This window comes from Acanthaster planci, linkage group LG13 (genome assembly GCF_054643075.1).
Source record: "Acanthaster planci isolate LZ-2023a linkage group LG13, COTS_SCS, whole genome shotgun sequence".
Classification (NCBI taxonomy): domain Eukaryota; kingdom Metazoa; phylum Echinodermata; class Asteroidea; order Valvatida; family Acanthasteridae; genus Acanthaster; species Acanthaster planci.
Window position 1 is genome coordinate 2,518,898 of NC_141789.1, and position 17,534 is coordinate 2,536,431.

At 45.5% G+C, this 17,534-nt stretch overlaps 1 long non-coding RNA gene across 2 annotated transcripts; it reads right to left on the minus strand.

The window, feature by feature from the left end:
• Positions 1-6: 6 nt before the first annotated feature.
• On the minus strand, positions 7-4,612 carry LOC147796917 (uncharacterized). 2 transcript variants are annotated; one of them, XR_015427570.1, is made up of 3 exons: positions 4,434-4,612; positions 3,557-3,735; positions 7-2,825 (listed from the first exon to the last, which is right to left on the minus strand). It is a non-coding gene; the product is annotated as an uncharacterized LOC147796917 (long non-coding RNA). The 2 variants fall into 2 exon arrangements; XR_015427569.1 differs by lacking the exon at positions 7-2,825 and having other exon boundaries at positions 3,304-3,735.
• Between the last annotated feature and the right edge of the window lie 12,922 nt (positions 4,613-17,534).

Genomic DNA, 17,534 nt, shown 5'->3' on the forward strand with positions numbered 1-17,534 from the left:
CTGCTGATTCCGCGCGGCCCAATACAGTGTCCATGAAAATGTCCATTTCCTCTACACCGGTAACTTCAGCGTCGCTCGCCGTGATGATTCAGCACTGCACTGAAAGAACATTCTAAAGGCAGAATGGATCGATCTTTCTCTCCAAGTTTGGTCAGAATATCAGCTGTCTATACATCTTCAACACATTATTCTCGGATGTCGTTCAAACATTACTCAAATCAACTTAAAGTTGAGACAAATGTGACTCATGTTCCGTTACAATAACATTGCTGAATATTTCGAAAAAGTTTTGAAACGTTCCAGACTAATTGACAGATCGACCGTTGTAGAAACGTCGATGGCATACCACAACGAACCGTAGAAAGCACACGACACCGCACCAGTAACCCAACCGAAGATCAGCGCCACCAAGCTGCGGTAAATTTTAAGCGGGTTTAAACCATTTCCTAGGAACCAACTCCATTATTAAACCACAATCTTCTTATTCTTGGTGCTGTCAGATCGGATTTTTTTTGGGGGGGGGCACGTTGGAGACTTTTGAAACGCAGGTGTCACCAGAACTCCGGTCCTTTTCTATTCTCGAACGTTGGACACACACGCTCAGAACAATGTGCAAGTGTTCGGGTTCGTCTGCTGCCACCAGCATGTCAAAGTTTGCCTCCCCCTGGGGAGGAAGTCAGGGTAAGGACCTTCATGCCCCTGGAGGAAAGGGGACAAAAATGTTTCTACCCCTTATGTGCCGATGGGGGAGGGGAGGGGGGCACGTTCCCCGCCCGGCCCCAAGTTTGTCTTGCATGTTGCCGAACACGCCTACGCAAGCAACTTCTCGCTGTCTTTAGTACATGCGCGGGCGTGTGTTTGACCAATTTTAAGGGACTACATCGAACATACCGTCAATTCATGATCCCAAATCATCGAGTGGCCAATAAAATCACCTGTGACAACATCCTTCTGAACCTTGTACAAACGTGACAAACTCTTTGGCAGTAGGCGGATGCACCAGCAGCACTCAAGTGGTCGTCGTGACTAGCTTGAGAGGCATTTATGGGCGTCGCTGGGGAAGGGGAAGGGAGGGGATTCTCCCCCAAAGGCAATGGAAAGAAAAGGGGAAGAAACAAAAACAAAAGAAGGAAAGGGGGTGGAAATCACCGATTTCCATGAAAATACATCGAAACTGACCCCCCTCTCAACCGTTGATAGCTTGTCACTTTGCAGCTGCTGGGTACACAGCAATATCTCTCCCCCTCCCCTCTATCTGGAAAGGGTTTTATTCCCACGGCGACATCAAAGTCTTTCCCGCTCCCTAAAGTTAGGCGGGGACAGATTGCTTATGTCAGACCGGTACCACTTCTCACTGGTCTTCTGAGAGCTTGTTGAAAGCACATCATTTTCTGCTGGTAAAGTCACATGTATTTGAATTTTACATCAGCGCACGCCAGTCACTCGATCCCACACTAATTTTATAGTGTCCTGTTTAGCTAATGACATAGTATTCATAAGAAGCGGTCCAGCGTTCACCAGGGGAAAAAGGCTAGATTCATTTGCCCGCTACTCGTCCATACATTCAAAACCATAAAACATTCGATGGCCGGGAACCAGTCAATCTTAACATGATGGCGGCCATCTTGGAACTTTGCTTTGAGAATGAGTCATCAAGAGGTATCGAGCTGCTGGGACACTATAAATCTTCGGTAAATACATTAGATCCAAAGGGTTATCGTATCAGAACTGTAACGCCTGCGTGCATTTCCGCACTTTGTTGAATTGAATTACGCAGCGCTGGCATTTCAGTGTTGAAAAGGCCTTAGTAAAAGTTTCAAAAGAAAGTGCTCCGAATAAGTCACCCAAGTTGAATACGGTAGTGTTTCAAGACTGCTCCTTTAACGTGGAGTATGTTTTCATCAAGGTACATCCGGAGCTGAGACTGGACGGAAAGTATCGAATAGATCGGATCATATTCCCCCACCTCCTCCTGAAAAAGTGCGTCCTCTTTTTTCTCTCGCTCTTTCGTATGGCCCTTTCCCCGTCTCGACAAGCTTGAGCCGATCGCTGGTAAAGTGCCACGCTGAAATATTCATGGAACGCATGCCCCGGAAAGGCCACGCCAGTCTGCGCCCGCTGGTCTCTGAGCCTCGCGAAGTCTCCGTCCCTGCCAGACGAGACATACCCGCGAGTTCGTTTTGCTAATCATTACGTGCGTGCGTGCCACGAATCATTGAGCAGAGATGCAGAAAACAGGCCGACAAATAATATTTGTTTAAAACAAAAGGCCATCCAAAAAATTGAATCAAGGGTAAATACCCTCCAAGGTCGATAGAGGGACGGGCATCGTTGAGCCGAAAGAGAAATTGAAAATGTTTTTTTTATTTTAATCCCATGCGAAAAACGAGAACAGCGCGGCTGAAGTGAGCTGGAGGTTCAACCTCTTCTCCCGCTTCCGAGAGGCTCCCCGCCGGCAAGATTCTCATCGCGGAAAAACGGCCGGAAAGAAACAAAGCTGATTAGCATCCACAAGGAGTTTAAGATTAAAAACACAAGTGGAAAAGAAGAGAATCTTGCCCTGCCAGAATCGTCGCTCCATTGTACAAGCAAAAGATATAGGTAAAAGTAATGACCCAATTTAGCTGCCACTTCCCCCCGCCGAGACGCGGGGACCTGCCGCCGATCGAACATTCTGTGACGGAGCCCGTCGGACTAGTTGCCCACTCCAAAATGCTCAATTCGCAGATAGGTTTTTTAGGGCACAGTGGGGATCGAGGTTAACCACGTAGATGGCTGTCGCTGCACAGATCGCACATCATGACGCCCGTCGTCAGTCAGTCAACCTGTGAAAGATTCGCACCACAGAGTATGAGACATCACGCTCGTGAGTTTTGCCTTCCATGAAAAATCACGCTCATGAGTTTTGCCTTCCGTGAGACATCATGCTCATGAGTTTTACCCTTCGTGAGGCCGAGAATAAAATAGTTACAGTAATGATAAATTATAAGCCGAAAAGGGGAAGCTATTTCAGTGGCAATAAAGGCAAAAGCATTTTGGATTTGATGTTGCCAACGGAAAGATAGGCAAATTTTTCAAGGTAAGGTTTTTTCATAAGGGAAGCGTTCGCTCTCTGCGATGCACGAGCATGCAACGTTTCATTTTTATGCCCGGTTACGACCGACTCTTCGCACTTTTGTTTATTTCACATAATTGACTAGTTTATTGTTTTGAAAGTAAAATCGAGAAGTTCTAACACGTGTGTGACTTGCTGAAATATTAAGAACGCACTGTGGAATTCGCCATGCAAAGAAGACATACATGTAGTTGGGGAGTTCATGTGACTTTCTTTATTCTCACTAAAATCATACCAAGGATAAGAAAACGATATCCCCCAGAATTTAAGAATATTCCTCATTACGCACAAAGCGAACATAAAGAAGAAATGTTTTTCTCCAAGTAAACTTTTAAATATAATGTGGAAAAAAAGTAGACCTCCCTTAAGGGAATGTGCTCCATGTAGGTGAAGAATTCACTAGAGTTGCACCATAAAATTAGCATTCTTTTAAAGGATTACCCGAATGGACGGGTTTTCAAGAGCTGTCGGCATAGCGGACACCGTCTGGTGGGCAATCCTCTTGTAACGATTCTGATTCAAAGCACGTCCGTTTCGTCTAAACTAGACAAGTCTTGGGGAACTATGCCAGTCGGCTGGGAATTCTGAAGTCTGCAAAAATCATCCACTTTGGTTATCAGCTGTAAATTGGAAACAAATGGATTCGTATGTTTAGCCATGTTTTCAAAGGCAGCACTGCCATCATCCTTCAACTTCGTTGTCCGTGAGCTTCGATTACTGTCATATGTCACGACATTTGCAAAAATGTTTGAAGAATTCGAGGACTGCATGCTTGGATTAAGTAATGAAATGACGAATATTGTCGATTGCCGCAATATCTGAAGACAACTTCGAGGACTTTATCGTCTGCATTTTTAGTTAAGACAGTTGAAGAAATGAAGGCTATTCACTAGAATGGTAGCATCAAGGGCAACAAATACTGTCTACAATAGAGTTTAGATGAGGTTTCGAATTATTTTTAATTCTTTACTGTTGGTGAGCATGCGCGAGGGCATTGCATGCATTTTGGTATATACAAAAAGGCGACCATATAAATATATTGCAAATGTGGTTGTATGGATTTGGATAGGGGATACTTTTAGTCGTAGTATAATATTTGTCAAACATCCTCCTTCCTTGTGATGACTGTGCATCAAAACGAAATTCTCCATGTATTTTAAGAGAAATCCCCAAATTATATCATCATGGGTAGGATTTAGTGGGTTCCTCTTGCACCGTCTAAATAAAAATGTTTTAAGGTTGGGATCTGACCTGCTTAGTGTATTGTGACCATAACGCGCAAGAGATTCCCAAATTTATTAAAAGGTTGTGTTTTTACCCAACGTCACATGGCAGCACACGGTGATGGAGTCCCTTTTCTGTGCTTTAAATTCTTCGCAGCAACGGAAGGAATGGGGAAAACCCCACACGGGCCACGAGGCCCCAGAGATATCGGTTGAATGTAGACTAATCTGAGAAGATGTCAGTACTTCTGTTGGCACCGCACTCGAGAGTGTTCTTAGACTTTCGGCATGCGTCCATTTCCTGAGTCATAACACCGTATTGGTCGAAGAAGGATCGAACGCGCGCGTACTTCGAGCTGCCCGCGAGCGTGCTGCCACTGCTTATCCGCTTCGTAAGTGACTTCGTCACAGAGGCGGACACGCACGATTTGCAGGCTCCCATTGGACGGCCGCTGAAGTTGCGCGTTAACTTCCGGCTCCGTGTAAACGGCGATCAGTGCATTTGACTCTATGTGCAGTGCAGTAGGGGTGATTTAAACTGAAGTGACGTCACACTTACGAACCAGATAATGACTTCTCGTAACTCCTGTTGCCGATCTCAAGCGCTCAACCGATGAGAGTTGCTTTCTGCGGTGACAGCGAGTGTATAGGCCTAAAACCACACATTCAAGCAGTGTGCTAAAATGGAAAAAGAAAAGTGTGCTCAGCATGTGATGCTAGGGTTCGTCGGAGAAAGACATCGGCAGTTGATGTTTGATTTATGTATTCTAAACCTTTGAGGGCGTGAGGGGCTGAGACGAAATAGGTCAGCCCGGGCCTCGGGAAAAATGTTGGCCACGATTCGGGAAATTGAATCGATATGGTCGCCGCGGTCATGGAGGCAAAGCGTGTCGACGTGTTCAACGAGTCGACCGGATTATACCGCGTAACTATTCTCGGGCCGGTCCGTTATGCATTTCCAGGCCCTTTGGCGGTCTGTCAGGAAAGCTGAATTCCGCTCTCGCGTATAATGGCACGCTTTTCAAACAGAGCACTTGAAAATCTCGTGGTGATCGAATCTTTATGACGATAAAATTGCTTGGCGCAAGTGGCAATGCTGGAGACTTGGCTTGGTGCTACTCAACACCAAGTTCCAGGTTTAAAGTCATACCAAAACTCCTCTCCAATATGAAAACCGGACTACACGCTCACGGTGACATTATTTTTGTTCGAATTCTGTAGTTTTTAAGAAGCTCGTTTTGCTGGAGAACAAATTCGCCGCAACGACTCGACTTAACTGAACCTTTCGAGCGCTTGCTCTTGAAAACTTATTTAAGATGGTCGAGGTATTAATGTCGAACTGACAGAGAATGAACGAACTTCGATGCCTTTGGCACTGAAATTTAATTGGTCGTATGTCACTACGGGACAGGGAGATTTTGTGATTTTGGGGTATTAACAATTCAACACTGCTAAGCTTTAGTTCTGTCTTATTTTTTAGCCTTTATGGTAAAATTAAAGAGGAGTTTCTGTCGGATGAACTTTTGGTTCAGAATTGGATGCATAATGCTCAAAATAAGATAATCAATAATTTAAAAAATCATTCATTGTGCAGAAACAACTCTGGAACAATCACCTTCGGATTAGGTGTCAATAACGGAAGAGTCGAATACAATAAAGCAACTTTTGTGTGCATATAACACAATATTCTGAAGCTGGTCAACTTACGTGGAAATTTTCACCGAGGAGACGTTTGACGACTCATTCGAGTCGCATCTTCAGCTCTGACTGGCTGGCCGGGCAATCTGGTGGAGAGGCGTCTAATGTTTTATTACTATCAATCTAACTGGATTCAAAGTCTTCACTTATTTATTTTGTGAACATGCATAACCAACACTCAGTGCGTCTGTTATCAGCACCGACGGGTCCTTGTATCTCTCCCCTTATCTTCCAGTCATGCACCCCGACACAGTGTCAGCCACAGAGTTGGGAGAAATTTGCGTCCCCGTTTACTATTTTTCCATACCGCATACACCTGTGTTTGGTGTTTTTAAAAAGGTTGTATAATTGGAGGCGATTTGACGGGGAAGTCAGTGGCGTTGCAGGGAAACAGTTGCGGTATGATGTGCCCATCGTCTCTCCCAGTGGATATCAGTCGGCCTGGTGTAAGTCTTACCCCGAGCAACAGATCGGCTGAAACTGGGTTAAGGCAATCAGGTCTGGGAGCTGGAGTTACGTCTACGTCCTAACCTCGGGAATATTATTTCGTCAGCCGGGAGAAGTCGCGAAATAACCCTCTTTTTATCTCATCTGGGTAAGACGGACAATCCGGTTTTCCTTCCGACGAACGGCGGTCAGAAAAGCTGACGTCTTTGCCTAACTTCCGACTGGGCGGCACAAAACGTCCGGCCCTTATTGGGTTAACGGCAATCCGCTGGGCACCTTAGACAAACATCACAAGCGGGACAGCTGAAAAGCTGATTCAATTTGTCGATGGTCGATGGGGCCGTACGAAACGGGAGCGCACCAGATCTTTATCTAATCGGTAAGGACATTTTTTTTTCTTCAGACGCGTTTGCCGAGAAAGAAGTGCCCGAAATTGGCTTATACCAGAGTTTCTGGCGAGACGGTTGCTGATGTCGCTCATGCTATGAGGATCGTGTTAAGAAACATCATCCCGAGAGAGAAAGGGAGGGGAAATGCAGAATTTATGATGAGAATAAACTGGCGTGGATCACCAGGTGTTGTATCTTTAGGCGCTGTTGCTGCTGCCTGGCCATGGCAGTACTACCGTGGATAACCGAAGGCACATGGGAATCTGGAGAGTTTGGCCCAACTTCTCTAGATGCGGATCATCATGTCCACCGGCCCAGTCGCTCCTTAATCTGTCTGGGGGAAAAATCCAATCCAACTGATTTTCCCCGGCAAACTGTGCCCCACCGGCGAGAAATGAACACGGGTAACAGCAAAGTGATATAGGGACTTGTGAGCGAGTTCCCGGGCGCAGGACTAAAAAGTGCGTCCAGCGCTAACTGCAATTTCTTCTAGTGGAAGCATTATCTACAGAGGAGTCATTCGCAGATCGCCGCCGATAGTATGCGGTTCTGTCTGACTTTTATGTAATGTGTCAGTGCAAAGCGTCTCTGATGCCCTTGAATAAACGTGCCACACTGATCTGTGCACTCGTCCAAAATGTGTCCCTTCAAATGCTGTTTCTGTGTATAGCCTTACAAGAATTCCATAAGCCCATGTAAGGCTGAAGGTGAACGTCTTTCAACTTGTACATTTTGCACATTTTGTATACACTGAGAAAAACGATGGTCATAATGCCTACCATACGTGAATTCTTCATTTTACTACGATAAAAAGTTTTACTTTAACAACAGATTGTCCCTTTAAGTATCGATTTTTTTTCTGAACGCCATCCTGTACGATTTCAGCTTGCCACAACCAGCCAACCGTGGGCAATCTCTCGACACAGGGCCAGCTTGGTATGTTTTTTTACCACCTTATGCACGCTTCATCTGGTTTCCTGCAAGTCCTGGCATCAACGTCTCAAGGTAGCCAAGACTGTCTTTTGAAGATCGAGGCACTGAGGGCACGCTACATGCGCTGCTCGTCAGGGTACATCATTACTGCCCAAATGCCAAGGGGTATACACTCGCCGTCTGTTTCTCCTTCCATTGCTTAATTGCGTCTGTCTGTAGCCGATCACCGAAAATGCGATCCGATTGAATGGATTCATCCAGACTGCAGAATGTTAATTTGTGAGTCGGGGGGGTCAAGACTGGAGATTGTGCCATAATGAAGACCATTCATCTGCCTCTTCCCCCGAAAGTGCATTAAGGACGTGGGCAGATACTCAAACCATTAGTTCATGGCGTTGTGCAGATCATGTTCAAGTGCCCTCGTAGTCACTCATCAATCACAGTAAGTTTACCAACGCGTGACCCGTGACTTTGATTTTACAAGGTCACACCCGTCATTTGGGTGTGCTTTGAAAATATCATCCGGAAAGCCAATGAAGTAAGAGGATTTCAACAGCCGACCGCAGGAACGAAACAAGACAAGAAAGAGACGATAACTCAGGAAAAGCTGAATTCATTCGAGAACACTTGAACCTTCGTTTTGGGATATGTGCCAGACGTAGGCACAAGGCTTAGGGAGAAACGTTCCGGAAACTGTCGCCGACAGTCTCTCGGCAAATTATCTCCGAGTGGCTGATCAGCCTCGAGAAGAGCAGGGACGGAAACCATCCGTTCTCGGGCGCGGTCCACTGGTTGAACGGTATTGTCAGGTCTCGTTTATAGATGTCAACTATTATTGGTAGCCAGCATTGCGATCAACCCTCGTTGCTCGTTGGGTGTTTTGCCCCAAATCAATAATACGTCTAAAGATTGTTCAATCGTAGTTTGGTGCGCATGCATGGCAAAACGTGTGACCATTAAAGGACATCAAGACTGATCTTTTAAGCCCCAAAAGGAAAGCACGCTTTATGGCAATCGTGCACCGTATATTTTGCTGTAAAAGCTACAAATTGGCATTACAAGTGCGGTGTCAATGTGCAGTGGAAATCTGGGGACCGTTCTGTAGACAAGCAGCATTTCAGTTGTATATTTACAAGATACTGGTCTCAGACGAAAACGATTATGTCAAGCACATGGACACAGTGTGATATAACCATGGGGTAACAAAGTCCGGCCGGCTCGGCTTCACTCGCAGACACCCATGGTCCAGAGCCTTCACGAGACCCGGCACCCTGTGCCCTGGGACCCCAGGTATCTGTTCATCGAATGTCCGGAGAATTCCATCGCAGAAATGGTCACTGGGCCGGGAAACTGCTTTAGCTAATAAAATAACAGCTCTATGTATAGATCATGTCTACACGCAACTGCAGGCGACCTTTGGATTCAACCTGTGGTGAAATGATCGCAAGCGAAGTACACAGTTAAGTGTGCAGGTCTTGTGGTCGAAACATTACTGCCCTTCGAGCAAGCTCCACCCAATTACACTATCCACCGCCGTTAAACAGATTTTCGAAGAAACTGGCAGCACTCGAAACGTAGAAGTGATATTATTGTATTACCTGGCAAAATAAGGCGTTTAAGTGATTGTCTGTGCAAGTTGTGCAGGAAATAGCCACACTTTTCCTACAGAAAACAAGATGGGGGGAGACGAAAACAGTAGAATCCGGGGTTCGAACCATGGACATCATCTAAACTATTCCATAGGTAAACATACTCGATGAAAGCTATCTCAACGGAACTCTTCTTTTGTGCCCAAGACGCCACGATCCCACATAATGCAGCCGTAGAAGTCAAGCGCCTAATGCGATGCATTACCGGCACGCTTCGTACCATGGCACATATCTGCACTCAAGCCTCGTTTATTAAAACCCCTAGGGTGAATGCAAAATCATATTGAAATCAGAGGATTGAGGACTGTTAGGGTTAACAGCGCTGGGTTGTTGGATCTGATGCAAGCTTACGCAGCGAGAGCATGCAAAGACATGCACACTCTTCTTGATGTCCGTATAAAACAGAAGTCCTCACTGGAACGATGTGGTAAATGCGGTCACCTGGCCAAAGTTTCACTGTTGGTGTCACCTTTAATTTTTCCCTCGTATTCATTTTGAAATGAAAGGATTAATAATAAATATTAAGATGACATTCGTGTCAGAGTAAACAGTATTGCATGTACAAAGTCATGTGCTTGGTGCAATGTTGTCAGCTGATGACGCTCTGCACTGTGATGATGCATTGAGCATGAACGTGTCGTGCAGGTTGACGAAAGCCGACAGTAATGTGATTGACCGTCGGGGGCAAGTGGTGACACAAGCTAGACTGTTGCCCCCCCTGCAGACCTATACCCCCCCCAAAAAAAAATCAATGTGAGGGAGACGACTGCCCTTATTTGCTTTGCGTCTACCCTCGGCGGTAATTCGCTCTTATGTCCCACGAATTGCATGCAGGTGCAGTAGTCACGCGATTGCGCACGCAGGCCCTCAGAATTTTGCCGAAATTTTGCGTCAGAGCTCAGGGCACCGCAGTGCAATATGCAGAAAGACATTAGGTTAAAGCAAGTGCTAATGACAAACTGGTAAATATGAAAAAAAAAACATATACAGACGGGGGTGACGTTTAGTTGTTTCTGTGTAAAACTCTGTGTATTCCCTGTGCTCCTTATCGTTGGTTCCCAATTGTTCTTTCATCGTCTTTATGGCGACCACTTCGCTGTTTGCACGAAGCCAGCATCTTGTAACAAAGAAGAGATTGAACTTTACCCGTTTTAACAGCGGAGTTTTGCAAATTTTTTGCATATGAATCCAACCACATACCAGAGGCCTACAGCTAGACCAGTGACTCCTGGAAGTTTCAGCGGCTAGCCATTGTCTGTGCTCGGCAATTAATCCCTCACCATTATACCAATCACAGTTTAACAACTCGGAGTTCCAATGAAGCTACTTTGTGTAGACCCTATAACAAGCCGCCTGATCACTTGAAAACGGAACATCTGCTGGAAAAATGACTGGAGCGGACGGTCGATTGATAGATGTGAAAACAGAGACTGCATGACGTTATCGAATGTAACGATCGGCTAAGAAAATAAGATAAGCCAGAGATGTTTTGGGAGCTTATTTTTTGTGTCTGGCTTTTTTCAAAGGGCGAAAGAATAGATTTATTTCCCCAGAAGTTGATCCTGTCCGTTTCTCTGACAGCTAAGAGTAGATAACTCAAGATGGATCCATTTTGACGGACGGCCACCCTGCTGAGGGAGATATCACCACATCGATTCTCTTTTCTCGGATAAAACGTCGGCCTTCTTAGGGAGCTTTCTCAGTCTTCTTTTGCATCTGTTATTGACTAAAGGTAAGCGATCATTCACACGGCTTCTTATTAGGCGTGTAGCGAATCCGATCTGCGAACAGATAACGAATTCATGCAATGCACCGCGTTCAGAGTCTCAAAATTGAAAGATCTTTTTCTGTCGTTCGTTAATCCCGAGAATGTTGCTTGTCTCTAGTTGTCGTTCGCGAATTCATGAAAATGAGCTGTGGACTTGAAAATATGAAAAAAGTAACAATGAGTCATTTGTAACAGTTTGTACCGGCTATTTGGAATTTTTATTTGTTTTTTTTAAGGGAGGGCGTAAATTTGGCGAGTGCGATAGGCTGATGTGACATAAATCGAAATGGTGATCGTGTTCTTTCTTGTCGGTTGTTTAACCCAATTCGGCAGCCAGCACGCATCCTGAGCTCTCCCGTTTCCAAATCCCTGTCCACTTTCTCCCCATTTCAAGATTATTTTCATTACTCTTCAATTTCCAATTTCGTCAACAGCAAAAAAAAAAAACAAAAAAAAAACCACCACACTCGTGCCTGGATTTCTTTCGATCGCTTCGCTGACTCGGAATAAAAAAAAACGGCGAATATTCCTAAGAAAACAATTGCTCCTGAGTACGGGCCTAATTTTAATCCCCAGGCCACGAGCCCGGTAAGCCGGGGCACATTTTGACATATTGACCGGGAACACATCCCGTCGGTTCATGGTGTTTATTTTTTGCGCTCCAGTGGCTATTGTTATTGTGATCATTATTATTCCTGCTCCACTTTTTGAGTGACGAGCTTTGCACAGGCTGCATAGGGAAAGGCTCTACACCGGATAATGAATCGAGCTGTATCTACGCAAAACAAATACATCTGCTGCCAAGCCGACAGAGTTGTTTCTATCGAACACTCTATCTAATGATTGCCTGTCAGATATAAATTGCAACGCGGCTGTCAGCGTGTCCCATTAAGCGGTCATAAAAGGCATGATTTCGTGTCGTCAGGGAGCGTAATTGTTGCTAGATGGCAGGTGCTTTGTCGCTTCGATAGCAAAATGGCTACGGCACAGCGCTGTCATCCCACAAAATACCGACCCACAACCCTTTTCTATTGGCAGTGCGCTTGTTTGTACTAAACGTCAATGTGGCTTGTTTTGCAGGGGGCTCCCCTGTTTGCATGTTTTTACTGCCTTGCAGTTCACGACTGGGCCGCAAAAAGTTGGCTCATCTTTTCTGATATGTTCCCCGTCTGTATATCTTTAATATAAAACATGAAACCTCGACCCGCGGTCTCAATAAGCTAACCTCGCCTGAGCTGAAAACAGTTACATGTATAATTTAGCCGTCGTTCATTTGAAAATTAAAAACAGGCTTCATTTTCAGCACAGTTTCCAACAAGTTCATCCCACACTTGGGCGGAAATCCGGGGGGAGGACACGAACCCCCCCCCATGCATTTGGTTTGGGGGGAACAATGTCGAAGGCCCCCATGTTTTACGCAAGACAAAATACAAAAGGAATTGACGGATCGAGGATTTTTCCCTTTTGAGTTTTTCTAAATGAAATAAGATAATAAACAAGGTGTGCACAAAAAGTGAACATTGATGCCCCCCCCCACGATCGAGGAGTGATTTCCGCCCATGATCCCCCACAACACACACTTACCTCCACAAGCTCGTTGTGGACAGGATGTGCACCCACGCAGCGTCCGGACTATAATGCTTGATGGCGAGCGTGCTAGACGTCTAGGACCCTGACGAAACATGGCGTCCGCGGCTTGACATTTGCTCCAGCCTGCCACTGGGTAACCCATTCATGCCCTCGATGGTTGCCTGCGTGGTTTTTCCATAACTAAGCCATTATCACATCACGTTTATCTTGCAAAGGCGCCACATTTGCACCAGTCAATGGCAAGGAATGCGCCCCATCCTCCATACTAGTTTACTACCGCACTTCACTGCATTTTCAACCAGTAATTCACATATACTTCAAGGTACGCAGTCACTTACATGTGTTACCGTTGCCGACCGGTGATGTAAAGTGGATTTAGAACACGGCCGTTTTCCACATCACGTTGTTGGAATTATACTCTTCCGAATGCCTCTATTCCCACAGCGCCTCAGTGCACAGTGTTACGTGAGCTTTCGAGGTTTGGGTGTGTGGTGCGTCCGTTGTGCAAACTGATTTTCCCGCACTTTTTTTTCTACTGCCCACCTTCCCATTGATGGCGTGTTTCCTTTGACTTGGTAAGAGCTGTTTAAAGAGAGCGCTGCGACATGAGAGTCGTTCTGTTAGAACCAAAACGGTGAATACGCATCAGTGCACATGGACAATAAGTACATAACAGCTGCACGCTGTACGGCATGTAGTGAACAGTCACTTTGGTTCCAAAGTCTGAAGTTGACGCTACTCAGGTTACAGATGATTTATAAAATCGTTGTTCAACATTAAATTAAGAGCTGAGTGCATGTTCTCAAGGATGCGCATATTCCAATAAGCTGACTGAATTCATAAAAATAGATATTAAAAGAATCAACAACCATTCCATGTATGAGAAAAGCGCACTCTGTTGTCTATGTTCGTCATTTCTTCTTTATTGGCTATTTATTGCTTCGCTGCCGAATCCTTGTGAACAGTCGTGCATTCAGAGATACAAATGCTTTTCCAGTGCTCTGTTTTAAGATGAAGATTACACCCATCAGTGTGTTCATAAAACAGTCGCGGTGGGATGGACCCATCTTCGACGGTGTCTCGACGAAAATTGACACAAGCGGATAAAAACAAGCAGCCCTAATGGCCGCTCGCCGCATGGAATTTTATTTATATTATCTCACGTCTTTCCTCTCTGGGCCCGCTGACTCGATCAGGGCTCTGCTTTCGGAAAATGTGAGGTCGGTTGGTTCGAGCGATTTGCCGGTTATGCACTCCCCCTTACCCGCGTGCATAAAGATGCTGTTAATGCCTGGTTAGAGTGTAAGAAACACGCGCGATTTTTTTTTCGCACTCTCGTTTTTATTTAAATGGTGCAGCAGAGATGAGCTTCTCGTTCCGTTCCCTGGGGCGAGTTTACGTTGTGTCTTCGTTGGAGGGGGGGGGGAGAATCCGTCGTGCCAACTGCCGACGCTGTCAGATGAATTTCAGTCGAGGGGTCTTGCCTGTGCTGGTTGACAGGCCGTGATTTCAGCACGACGGACGGTCTCTGGAGTCATCGGATCTTCGAGTCGACGCGGCACATTAATATTTGCTTGGGAAAATTAGATATAATGTTGTCGTCATTTTTTAAGGACCTGTGCGCTTTTTCCCTTTCCGTAGAATAAATCTAGTCTTCGGCAATCGATACGTTGCCATGGTAAAGAAAGACCAGCCGATATTTTGGGTGCATCCGAAACCTTCGAGCACGGACTTGGGTCTTTTGTTGATTTGGCACATTTTCCTATGCAATACGAAGCGAAATCGATGGTCATTTTGCACCAGTCTGACAGCATATTAGTTTATCTTGCTCCCACGAACAGGCTATACATTCGTCGGGGGCAAATCCGACTGGTGAGTTTCAGATAGGTACCCGGTTCATGTTTTCAGTCAAAGAAGTCCAAATTGGCAAGACGAGCCCTTGCTGTCGCCGCTGTATATATTTATACAGAATTCGCCTTCATTATATCGGAGGTAGGATTTCTGCAGTGGGACGGCGGCATAATTATGGGAGGAGATGCCGTAACTGCGGTGAGCGTGTGCACCTTGGCAATCCACAGTATCCTACTGGTCAAAAAGAAATGAAACGCACTCGTACCAACTGCAGGCAAGCGTGGTGCAAATTAATGCACAGACACGGGTCTAAATGTGGTCGCCGGATAATTCTACACGAAGAGAGACCATCTTATCGATTTGTCCCTTTTCCCTGATAGAAGAGTAAGTCATTTTGCCGACACTGTATACGCATTCTTGGTACATTTACCCTCCTTTCAAAATCCAATTTTCGTCCTCAGCCCTGCGCTTCTTCCGCTTGAGGGCGCTGAAGGCCAACAAATCGCAATGGTCAAGTGTAAGAAATGGCCCCTCAATAACCTGTCGCCATCAAGGTCGACTGCGTTTTCTCTCCCAAATTGTGGTAAGATGTCGAGAGTACCGTGCCTTACTCCGACTTCTTCCAGGTCAAAAACGATCAGAGAAATACCTTAGCTAAGCGGGCTCCCTGCATCTTCAACCGTAATATTTAGCGGAAGTTACACCAGGTACAAGGATGTCGTACTGAGGGGTACCTAATCTTTGAACACTGTCGAAAGAAAACTTTGCTGTGGGTGTCAACTTTTTCACGTGAACCACTGGGGAGACGACATGTTCTTGAATTCTAAGAGGGCAAGGGTTTTTACCGTTTCACCGCTGTAGACCTTTACTACCCGTGTTTTATTTCATTCTGGCAATGTTTTCATTAAAACTCTGATTCCTTTAGAATCGATTCGCTTAGAATCATCCAGACTTTACACAGACACGAAGTTTCAACCGTATCAACAAAGACATTACTAGTCGTCGGTATTCCGTAAAAGCCCTTACCAACTTCGCCCGTCTCCTTGTTACTTTGCACTTTTCCGTGACCGGTGATCATCCAGCGTCGAAAATGCAGCAATTTGTGAGAACTATTCAAATCCTTTAAAACTGGTACCAAAACGTGAATAAGACGTCCTTCAACAAGTCTTGGAAGCCTGCAAAGGCCGGCACACAAACAGCAAAATTGAATGGCGGTCGCGGGGACAAAAATACACGGCTCCGGCCGTGCTAATGGGTTAATGTCAGGACCAAGGACTTCAAGCCAACTCTATTTCTTCACGGGTCTCCGCGGCCGCGTAAGCGGCCCGTGGCTAAATGGACGTGGCAAGCCAGGTCAAACCATCCGCGGAACCGTCACCGTAAATACCCTGTCGCCTTGTTGGCGATGCCCGCTGGAGTGTACAACACCTTCTAGCTAACAGGTGGCCGATGAGTATTGTCTCCTGGGGGAAAGGTTTGGAACATCCATCCCTTTTGAGTTGTTCGTACACATGGCACTTTCATTCGTCGTATTCGTTCCATTCTTGCGGCCGGGTCAAATCGATACTTCGAAAGTCTCCGATTCGACTGCTATCATCCCGACAGCGATGTTACTGAACTGTGTAACCGCCAGGATGTCAAGACTAACGCGTGGTTTGCATGGCTTTATGTCGTTTCACACACTGTACTAGCGCATTAGCCATCAACAAATCCGGTGACTTGGTTAAGTTGGTTGTTATGTTGTATCTTTAAAAACTTGTGAGCACCACTCAATATTGCTTCCGTTGCAACATTGCTTCCGTTCATCCTGAGCAAAATTTGAAAATAATTCCAAACAACGATTTCAGCCTCCAAGTGCGGGTACACCTCCAACCTGGAAGGTGCCAGGAACAATTTTGTAGGCTGTGTAGTGGATGACGTTCCAACAAAACGCGCACTGACGTCAGTTTGAGGTACAAATAACAAGCAAAAACTCTGCACAGAATAAGGGGGACCGGCGCTATTTCATCTTTCTCGAGTCAGAAAGCTGACTGTGTCTCCTTTATGAACAAGAAATTAAAACCTTTGAGCAGAAATTGTTCATGATGAGTGAAAGAAGTGAAACGACCCCACAATGCGACGTAGACCGTCACACAGGCGATCTGGGGGAAATTTGTACCCGCAATAAAAAGACATCGAATCCCCAATTATTAGAGAACTATGATCTAGAAAAACACAAACACGGTACAGTTTTGAAAAATAAATTGAAATCAAAAGGTTATTGGGAGTCACAAAGTGGTTTTTGGACTTATTTTATCAACAACAAAACGCCACGAAGTTGTTCCAAGATATGTCTGGGAAAAAATGTAAAGACCTTCCTCTGTATCAGCCAGTTCCTGCATGATATATATCTGTATTTTGCAACGTACAAGTCGCAACTGCTTCTAAAATGTGACTCTTTTGTCGGGGAAGGAATAATTATCAGGGAAAGAAAGCTTCCACATTGCTTACTTGGCAACAATATGCCATGGAGGTATTGATGAATATATCGATATCCCGTTGCGTTAATGTTACGCAACAATTCTTCCCGCGATGAAACGGTGGAAAGACGACTCCCAACTTTCCTGTCCTGAATAAAAACAAACTAGACAAAGATCTTAATTGTAAAGAGTGGTGAAAAAAATGCACAGGGCACCACTCGGTATTTCGATAGCGTCAATTGTTGAATGACATGAGTGAAGCCATCCGGAGCGTGCCTATGGCATTCTCCGAGTTACGTGATACGATCCACCAAGGGCCTGAATGTCGATTCAATATTACAGTGGAGGCTCGCCAGCATCGAAGTCCCCTTTCAAGTCAAGCTTTCTAAACAGAAAAACGTCTCGAAAGTTC